At 58.7% G+C, this 10,288-nt stretch overlaps 1 long non-coding RNA gene across 2 annotated transcripts in view; it reads left to right on the plus strand.

Annotated features, from left to right (window-relative positions):
- Positions 1-2,643, plus strand: part of LOC309868008 — a 5,381-nt gene extending 2,738 nt beyond the window's left edge. For both annotated transcript variants that reach the window (XR_014313451.1, XR_014313452.1), the window contains exons 2-4: positions 255-408; positions 905-1,080; positions 1,246-2,643. This is a non-coding gene — a long non-coding RNA (uncharacterized lncRNA). The remainder of the gene's footprint in view (positions 1-254; positions 409-904; positions 1,081-1,245) is intronic.
- Positions 2,644-10,288: the final 7,645 nt, after the last annotated feature.

The following is a 10,288-nucleotide window of genomic DNA, read 5'->3' on the forward strand; positions in this document are numbered from 1 at the left end:
GGGGGCTCAGTCGTTAAGTGTCTCCCTTTGGCTTTGGTCATGATCCCAGGGTCCTGGGATCCAGCCCAGCACCTGGCCCCCTGCTCAGCGGGGAGCCTGCTTCTCCCTCTCCCCTCCCCCTGCTTGTGCTGTCTCCCTCCCTCTCTCTCTGATAGATAAATAAATAAATAAATAAATAAATAAATAAATAAATAAAATCTTTTTTAAAAATTTTTAAAAAGTCCTTTTCTCTCTTTGTGTCTGTCTCCTGCCAGGATCCTGACTTCTCTAGGGAGCAGGACAGGAGAGGCAAGTGTGGTTCCCGGCGGTCACCTGGACAGCCCCTGTCCCTGGGAATCAGGGGAGCGGACGTGCAGGGATGGGCAGTTGACAGATTGACACAGGGGTCGAGAGCCCGAGGACAAGCAGGTGAGCTGTCCGGCAATATTTGGGGGTTCAGGACAGAGCTAGGGCAGCAGCTTGGGCTCCGTCGGACAAGGGGGGATCCCTGGAGCCACAGGGAGGGCCCGCACAGAAGGAGGCACTCCCAGGCAGGAATCCACAGAGGAGCGAGGGAAAGGAAAACAGGACAAGTGGGGCCACAGCCCCCCAAACGGACCCGTATGGTGAACACAAGCAGTGAAAGTGGCTGCAGGGTGTCCTTTATGACTACACAAACCAGTTCTGAAGTCCACCTGAAGAAGAAAGGCACGAGAATGAGCCAAGAGACACGGTCGGCTCCGTGACCACTCTCGGTTTGGGCTCAGGTCCTGGTCTCGGGGTGGTGGGATGGAGCCCCATGCCGGGCTCTGCGCTCCGCGGGGAGCCTGCTTGAGATTCTCTCTCTCCCTGTCCCTCTGCCCGTCCCCCTGTGCGTGCTCTCTCTCTCTCTCTCTCTCAAATGAATAAATAAATCTTTATAAAGGGGGGGAGAAGAAGAAATAGGCCGAAAGTGCTAGGACGGCCACGTCCCTGAGACAGTGCACGGACAGCCACGAGCGCATGGAAGGGTCTCGGCATCACCCGCCCCTGGGCAGCCCAGCGTGTCCCAGCGCGAGACCCAGCGAACACCATCAGGAAAGCTACTAGCAAGAAAAGCAGGTACGTTGACAGATAAAATAAGCTCTGGCAGGGATGTGGAGAAATTGGAACCCTGTGCACTGCTGGTGGGCATGTAGCATGGTGCAGCTGCTCTGGGGAACAGTACGGCAGTTCTTCAAAAACTTACAAATAGAATTATTATATGATGCATTCATTCCACGTCAGGTTTCACCCAGAGAGCTGAAGGCAGGGACCCAGAGGCGCGGGGCTCCCAGCACCACTACTCACAGTGGCCAAAAGGTGGCAGCACCCAGCACCCATCCGTGGACGATCCGGCCCTACCTCAAGTGTCGCTCAGTCAAGAAGGAAGCAGATCCTGGCTCCTGCCGCAGGTGGATGAACTGCGCGCACAGAGCCAGTCGCGAAAGGAAAAGACCTTTGTGGGTCCACTAACATGAAGCTCCTAGAGGAGTCCGACTCACGGGGACGGAAAGTCGGATGCGGGCGCTGGGGCTGGGGCAACGGGCTGGGAGTGTTCAGAGGGACAGAGTTCCAGTTTGGGGAGATGAAAAAGGTTCCGGAAGTGGGTGCCGGCGAAGGTTGCACGATGAGGTAAGCATGCTTCATGCCCCTGAACTTTACCTTTAAACATGGTGGAGATGGCAAGTTTCATAGTACGCAGATTAAACACAACAAAAAGGGGGAAAGGAAAAGCAGACGGCCCCTGCAACATTCTGAAGCGGAGGCCTCATCCGGCTGGAGAGCACGATCTGCTGTAGAGGCAACCGGAACATTTTGCTATGGGCAGTTCACTGGACACATGGACCAGAGGTGTGTGTCGCCGTTTGTCACGTGACCGGGGGCATTTAAAATCCACGAGAAAAGGGTATTATTTATCTGTCTCCAAAATGAAACCCTTATGGTCCAGAAACATAAGTGCAAAAAAGCGCAGCACGACAAAAGCATTCCAAGAAAACACGGGAGACTTTGACAGTCTCGGGGTGAGGCAGGCTCTTCTCAGCATGATACAGATGCAGAAGCCACTAAAAATACAGCTTATAAGTCCAATTAAATTACAAATTGCAACATTTCTCATAGATACAGCCTTTTAAGTCCAAGGACGCGTGACAAACGGGAAACTTTGTAACGCGGATGCTCAAGGATGAGCTAGCCAAGCAGTCTCCAGCTCAGTGAGGTGAAGGCCGACCCCGCGTCCGAAGCCGTCGTGCTGCCGGACGTGGGCGCAGGGAAACGGGAACCGCTGTTTGTTGGACGAGGCTGAACTTCACTCACGGTCAGAGAAACGCAAGTGCCTGCTCCCTGGAGGTAGCTGTTTCCCCGCAGGGAGACCAGGAAGTCTCAGCAGGGGTCAGCGGGGGAGGGATGGAGAGAGGGCCCCCCCCCCCCCCGTGACATCCCGAAGGCGAGTGAGCAGTTTGCGTGGCGACGCACCTCACAAAGGCAGGTGTCGGGCCAGCCCTGCCTCCCTGCTGGGATGTGTGCGGTGGGGACAGACCCGAGGGCAGCTGCGATTCCCATCACTGCCTTGCTTCTCCCAGCAAAGCGAGAGACAGGCTGCACGTGTGTCCACGCGAGGGCGCCCCTGAGTGAGGCTGGACCCCCAGCAGCATCCTGGGGAGCCCAGAACCATGTCTTTGATATTCGAAGTGAAGCCACAGCCCCTCTGTCTGGTCCCAGTCTGGTGTCTGCACATGGGAACTGGGGGTGGGGGGGCCTGTTTCCACCACTTACCCTTAGCTTTGCTTGAAATTTCTTAAACCAGAAAGCTGTATTAAAGATGACAAGGGGGCGCCTGGGGGGCTCAGGGGGTTAAGCCTCTGCCTTCAGCTCAGGTCATGGTCTCAGGGTCCCGGGATCGAGCCCCGCATCGGGCTCGCTGCTCAGCGTGGAGTCTGCTTCCCCCTCTCTCTCTGCTTGCCTCTCTGCCTACTTGTGATCTCTGTCAAATAAATAAAATCCTTAAAAAAAAATAAAGAGGACGAGATGTGCTGTGTTCCTGAAGGAAGAGAGACTCGGGAGAGGGGCGGGAGCAGCCTGCAGCACACTCAGAGTCAGGGGAGCTCCCAGCAGGGCCGGCGGGCTTGGGGCCAAGGACACAAGGCTACAAGGTCAGGCAGGGGCCTGATGGGGTGGCTACAGCTTTAGGTGGAGTGTGCAGACCCCTCCTCCAGAGGTGGGACTGGAGCCAGGGGAAGAATCAAAGAGATGAAACCAGGCGGCCAGTCCCCAGCCCCAGGGCCCGGGGCCCTTTGAAGCCATTAAGCTCCACAGCCTCCAGCTGAGGTCAGGGCTGGGACCAGCCTGTGCTCCTGGGCCTTTGTGGGCTACCCTCGAGGATTTGGGCCAGGGGTGTCCGTTTGAGCCTGCGCCTGCAGTGGCTGACCGTCAGGCAGCCCAGCCGCCTTGTCGTCCACGTGGGATCCTGGGGGTCCTGTGATACTGCGACTGTCCTCTTGCCTTTGGGGTTTCACACCCAGCCACTAGCATCAGGACATCGAGAGCTTCCAGCCTAAGCACTGGGCAGCGCTGCACGCAGAAGGAGGCCTCACAGCTGGCACCTGAGGACACCTGAGGACACGGAGGTGCCCGACACACACACCTGGCAGAGGGACCGCCCCGCTTCTCCCCTTCCCACAGTCAGCCTGGGCCTTGCACACCCCTGTCGGTGACCAGAAGCCGAAGGTCAGCTGCGACCAGGCGCTGGGCCTTCCTAGAGGTGAGGCAAGGAGACGACTCCTTGTCGGCATCGGCTGTACGGCTGCCCAGGTCTGCAGGGGCCTGCCCAGCCCGGGAGAGGCCGGAGCCACGCTTGTCTGCTGGCCCCAGTCCCGCTGGCCCCCAGCTAGGGAGCCTGCTGGGGCTGGGTTGCTGCCTGAGCAGTGGGGCCTGGCAACGGTGGTCCCGGGCATAGCCTTCCCCACTGGCCTCGCTGCCCATCAGAAGCCTGGAGGGCGCCCCCAGCCCCCCACCCAGGCTTGCTGGCCTCCTGGAGACCCAGTCCTCGTGGCTGAAGGTGATTATCTGCAGACAGCAGGAGGCCAGAGCCCAGAAAGCCTGAGCTGCCCTTTGTCCAAGCTTCGTTACCCGCCCAGCTGAGACCCGGCACCTCTCTGCGGTGGGAGGCGCGCCATCTGTCCTTCTGGGGCCTGGCTGGGGAGCAGCGGGGCCCTGGGCTGCAGCAGAAGCGGCAGGAGCCCCAGGACCGCTAAACCTGAGGGGTGAGAGGTGGCTGGAAGCGTCTGGAAGGTGGGGTCCCCCCAGGCCGTCCCTGAGCCGCCCTCCTAAAGGGCATTGTGTCTGCCCACAGCCCTCCCAGAAGTGACCCCTGCACAGGGGATCGATCCCTGATCCCCGAGTGGGGAAGACCGCATCCCTGCCCCCAGTGCCCCTCCCCCCACATCCCTGCCCCCCATGCCCCTGGCTATGGGACAGAGTCGGACAGTGAGGAGCTGGAACGTCCAGTCAAGGAAGCCCTGTTGCGGGTGCCTGGGTGGCTCAGTTGGTTGAGCAGCTGCCTTCAGCTCAGGTCAGGATCCCAGACTTCCAGGATCGAGTCCCGCATCGGGCTCCCAGCTCCTTGGGGAGTCGGCTTCTCCCTCTGACCTTCTCCTCTCTCATGCTCTCTCTCACTCATTCTCTCTCAAGTAAGTAAATAAAATCTTTAAAAAAAAAAAAAATGGGAAGCCCTGTTGCTCTCTTGCACCCTCGGTCTGGAACCCAGAGCCCATAGCAGCCGAGAGCCCAGGCCCCTCACACCCCATGCTTGCCCACAGCCCTGCAGGTCCCCTGGGCAGACAAGGCAGGGGACCGTCTCCCGCGCCCCAGGGTCCTCTGTCAGGTGGCCCCCGGAGAGCCAGCGCTGCTTCTGCTCACCTTCGCCAGCCCACGCGCGCAGGAGCAGGGCCGCTGGGTGGCCCGCATCCCCTCAGTGGCCAGAGGCACCAGATCGGCTCTTCTACTGGACGGGACAGTGGCAGAAACGTCATCGGCTGGAGCTCTTGTGAAGATACAGAAGTGTCACATTTTATTAAGCAAAATGCCTTTTTATCTTGATTCCCATAATGGATGTTTTGTGTCATATCCCTGATTTATATTTTATTTTTTATATATTTTATATATTTATTCTAACACTACATTTCTTTCTTTGGTGCATTTTGACTCACGCACACAGGCTCTTTGTACAGTTTCAAATTTTTAAGGAAAGCCGCATATTTTTAAAACGCGTTCCAACAGCATTTGTAGGTTATGCGCGACCCATGTGTGAGCCCAGTGCACGCCGTTGTCCAGGGCGCCCCACCTCCTCGGACTCTGCCCCCCGCCGGCCCGCCTGCTCCCGGCCGCAGACCAGGCGCGCAGCTCTGCGATTCCCACGCGCGTGCTCAGCCTCTCCCTCAGTGTTTGCCGCACACCCAACGTGCGCCACGCAGCCAGCTCCACGCAGCCGGCTCCTTCCCTCCCAGGGAAGCACTGGAACAAAACGCGGCAAGGTTCTGTGGCCTCAAACGGGGCAGAAATCCAATCCTTCCAAGGAGAGATACCGATGGCAGCCTCCCAAGGTCAGAGGCAGAACCAAAAGGACCAACTCCCAAGTAGCAGAATGAGATGTACATGTGCTCGCTGCTCTTCGGTGCAGTGGACTGGGGTTCTCAGACTCTTCTGGAATTGTGCTCGTGCGGAGCCGAGCGTGAGGTTCCCACCCAGAAACACGGCCGGGGGAACCGGGTTTGCTCTCGGGCCAAATGTTAGGAGAAAAAGAAAAGAATACTGTATCCTGACATGTTTCCCTCTTAACAAATTTCTTACTAAAATAAATGCAACCTTAAAAAATAAATAAATGCAACATTATTTCTCTCATTATTCTGTTATAAAATTAAAACACACAATACAGGGCACCTGGGTGGCTCAGTCGCTGTGCGTCTGCCTTCGGCTCAGGTGATATCCCGGGGTCCCGGGATCCAGCCCCGCATCGAGTTCCCTGCTCAAGTGGGGAGGCTGCTTCTCCCTCTCCCGCTCCCCCCGGCTGTGTTCCCTCTCTCCCTGTGTCCCTCTGCCAAGTAAATAAATAGATGAATATTTTTTAAAAGATTTTATTTATTTATTTGAGAGAGAGAGAAGGAATGGGAGAGAGAGGGAGGGAGCATGAAAAGGGGAGAGGCAGGGGGAGAAGAAGACCCCCCGCTGAGCGGAGAGCCCGATGCGGGGCTCGGTCCCGGGACCCCAGGATCATGACCTGCGCGGAAGGCAGAGGCTTAACCCTCTGAGCCACCCAAGTGCCCAATAAATAAAATGTTTTTAAAAACACAATATATATAATTTTAAAAATACAAGGTATATAATTTTTAAAATTTCTTACATCAGATCGTCTGCTGGATTAATCTTACCGTTCACCCATCAGATCTAGGCGCTCCTTATAGTTTATCCGACCATTTAGTTTTTAATCACAATCGTGAAATGCCAGGCATCCGAAAGTCTCAGCACCAAGCCAACACTTCTGTTTCCGCTCTGGCGAGTCGCAAATATCAGACAAAACCTGCACCAAGAACGACCTCAAAAGCTTGATTTGAAAGCACATGGCAGGGCGCCTGGGGGGCGCAGTCAGTGATGCCCCTGCCTTCGGCTCAGCTCACGATCCCGGGGTCCCCGGGGTGGAAGGTGGGCCCCTGGCTCTGCGGGGGGTCTGCTTCTCCCTCCCCCCACCCCACTCAAGATCGCTCTCTCTCTCCCAAATAAATAAATAACAACTTTTTTATTTTTAAGAGATTTTTATTATGTATTTGGGAGAGAGCGTGCTCGCATGAGTAGGGAGATGGGCAGAGGGAGGGGAGAAGCAGACCCCCCACGGAGCGAGGAGCCCAACGCAGGGCTCGATCCCAGGACCCCAGGATCACGACCCTAGGGGAAGGCAGGCGCTTCACTGACCGAGCCACCCAGCTGTCCCATGAAATACTAAAAAAAAAAAAAAAAAAAATACAGAGAAAAAGATAAAAGCAGCTGATTCACAGGTGGTCCAGATACTGGTGCTATCAGACACGGATTTTTAAACAATTATGATTAAAACATTCAAGAAACAAAGGACGGAGATGGAGAATTCTGCCAGAGACCTGGAAGCTGTGAAACCATTATGAGATGGAAACTCGGGAACTGACAGTAAATAACTGGAACTACGAGTGAGCTGGCTGGCCCTGGACGGCGCGTGCAGGAGAGGCTCTCAGCCGCATTCGGAGCCGGCGCCTACGGCCTCTGCTCTCAGGGAGGCGAGCTCCCAGCTCAGTCCCACCAGGGTCCCCGTAAAGGGGTTCCCGCGGCCCGCTGGGGCTGCCTGCCCACCCCCTCCCTCGTGCACCCCCTCACCGCGCACTCTGGTCCTCGGCTTGGGGTCTGCTGTGGGGACACTTGCTGACCAGGAGTGTGTCCAGCACCAGGCAGTCTTCCCTGGGTGGGGGGGGCGCTGGCCAGGGCAGGGCTGCGGGCAAGGTGGGGGTACCAGAGTCTGAACAGGCCTGGCTTGTGGGATGGAAGGCGGCTTCAGGAAGCGGGGGAGATGCGGGTGGAGAAGGAGGAGCCACCCTTTTGCAGGAGACCCTCAGCCTCCCCTTGTGGGGGGTCAGAGCCCCCCGCCTCCCCGGAAGGCATCTGCGGACCTCGGGACGCAGGGCAAGCAGACCGCAGGGAGGGCTCCCCACCTCCCCGTCTTCCCCACCAGCCGACGGGGCCGCCCCGAAACACAAGCCCCAGGCTTTTTCTGCACCTCTGCCGTTTGCCCTGTGGCCCCTGGGCCAGCCCTGGCGCACCCACCGGTCACGCTTTATCCACCGGCGGTTCGACCCTGACAGAGAGCATGGCTGGGTGAGGAAGGGCTGAAGCCCGCGGGCCACCGAGGGGCCCTGCCTGCCTCGTAGCTGTGTCACTCCGTTCACCCTCCCCCGCGGACCCCCGTGCCCTGGAGCAGGTCCCCTCTGCACACACTGTGCTCCGAGGCACCTTCCAAACCTGGAGCCCCGAGACCTTCCCGCTGGAGGGACTCGCTGTCGGAAGTATGTCGCCGTGGCGGACGCGTCTGAGCGCAAAGACACAGACACTCCCGTGAGGACAGCCTCCACCAGAGGAAGAAGGACCAGAGGTCCGGCGCGGCCTGGCCAGTGGTGGACACTGCCCAGACACACGTCCGGCTGTCCCGGAGGACGGTGCCAGTGGGCACTCGTGAATCACCCAGCGGCTTGGGATTTGAAGCAAGTCACGTGGCTTCTCCGTGACTCAGTTTCCTCACCATCAGAAAACCCAGATGTGGTGCCCGGCCCAGGCAGAGGGAGGGAGGGGGCAGGAGAGGTGGAAACAGGCCCCCCCAACCCCCGGCAGGGTTTGGCAACGGGAAGGGTGAAGAGCTGCAGGAGGAGGCCCCGGGAGACCCAGTGTGGGCCCCAGTGTGGGCACAGATGGGATTTTTCTTTTTGTTTTTTTTAAAGATTTTATTTATTATTTGTTTGAGAGAGAGAGAGAGCATGAGCAGGGGGAGGGGCAGGCAGAGGGAGAAGCAGGGAGCCCGATGTAGGACCGACTGATCCCAGGACCCTGGGATCATGACCTGAGCCGAAGGCAGACCCACTGAGCCCCGCCGTGCCCCCGGCTGGGACTTTTTGAACGTGTGCTCTCTTTTCCCGTGAGAGAGCGGCCGCAGAGCATGTTTGGAGATGCGCCCCGGCGGCTCGGAGGGACGCCAGAGACAACAGTCAGTCTTTGGAGTTCCCAAAGCCACAGCAGAGACGCTGGTCCCAAAGCCAAAGTGTTTGTCCTTCTTGGCCCAGACTGGACTCAGAGCTTCCCCCTGGAGTGGGGGTGTGGGCAGGTACGAAGGCCCCCCGGAGGGGTTACCAAGGGAAGGGGAGGCACAGCAGCTCCCCCACAGTGTCAGAGAGTCGAGGCGTCAGGGAACCTGTCCTGTCCGGACAGCTTTGTGCTAAGCCCACGGGCCAATCTGTCCCTGCTGAGCTCCCCACAGCCTCACCTGTCTGCGAGCCCTGACTCTGCCCCCCGGGACGGGGCTCCGCTCTGCCTGGACGCGGGGCAGAGCGCCGGGGGATGGGGTTCCTGGGACCTCCCTGCTGTGCAGGCCAGGGGCTGCCACCTCCAGAGTCCTGGGCGACTTAGAAGAACCGAGGAGCGCAGACTTCGCTCTTTGCGGGAGGGAAGGCGGCTTCAGGAAGTGGGGGAGCCGTGGGTGCAGAAAGCAAGAAGGGGGTCTGGCCAGCAAGGAGGCTCCGAGGCGGCCGGCACCGGGAGCAGGATGGGGAGCAGGATGGGGAGCAGGATGGGGAGCAGGATGGGGAGCCTGCGGAAAGGGCCGGTCCACAGAGAGGTGCAGACGGCGGGAAGGACCATGGGCTCAGTGGGAGGCAGGGCCCTGGGAGGGAGCCCTCCGAGACTGAGCACCACTGGGTGCCCCTGTGAAGCCCGGCCTTGCCTACCCGCCACGGGCGGCCTACGGCAGCCCCACCACAGCTGGGCTGGGCGGGCTCCTCGTGGCTCTGGAGCGCTGGGCTCTAGGCTTCTCCTTCTCAGCCCCCCGGCCCCCACGTAGGGGGCTCACGCCCCACCCCGGGCTGGGGAGAGCCGTCCACTACAGGCCCTGGGCCGCCCCACACAGGACGCCGTGTTTCAGGTGATCAATGACCTCCCCTGATGGGTGGGCGGGGAGCAGACCCGCTGGTGAGCAAAGGAGGCAGCGCAGGAGGAGCGGGCTGACCCTGCTCCGTCGCGCAGGGAAAGGCGGACCTCCCCCTCCCCCCACCCAGGTGACAAGAAAAGAGAAGGGGGTCTTCCCGCTTACGAACACAGATGGAAGTCGGTGATGAGCATCAGCTTGGGGGAAGGCGAACCCCAAAGCCACTGAGGACGGTGTGCTGGGCCGCCTGGACAAGCTGACACACTCTAGTAAAAACTACCGGAATTATAGGATAAGCTGGCGAACTGGCAAGAGAAGCGTATGGAATGATTAAACTTTTTTTTTTCTGTTCCAATAATGAGCTTTTAAAACAAGAAAAATCTGTCCCATTTCTTGCCGTGACACAGAAATACGAAACACTTAAGGAGCCAGTAAGCACGGCCCAGGACCTGCGTGAAGAAAGCTCTGCGGTCTGCAGAGCGAGATCCGATGAGGGAAAGCAGCGCGGGTCTGCGGCGCAGGAGGGCTTGGCAGGGCGAGATGAGCAGAGACAAGAGCCGGAGGGGATACACCGAAAAGACCCAAGGG

The sequence above is a fragment of the Mustela nivalis genome, assembly GCF_964662115.1.
Source record: "Mustela nivalis genome assembly, chromosome: 6".
Taxonomy (NCBI): domain Eukaryota; kingdom Metazoa; phylum Chordata; class Mammalia; order Carnivora; family Mustelidae; genus Mustela; species Mustela nivalis.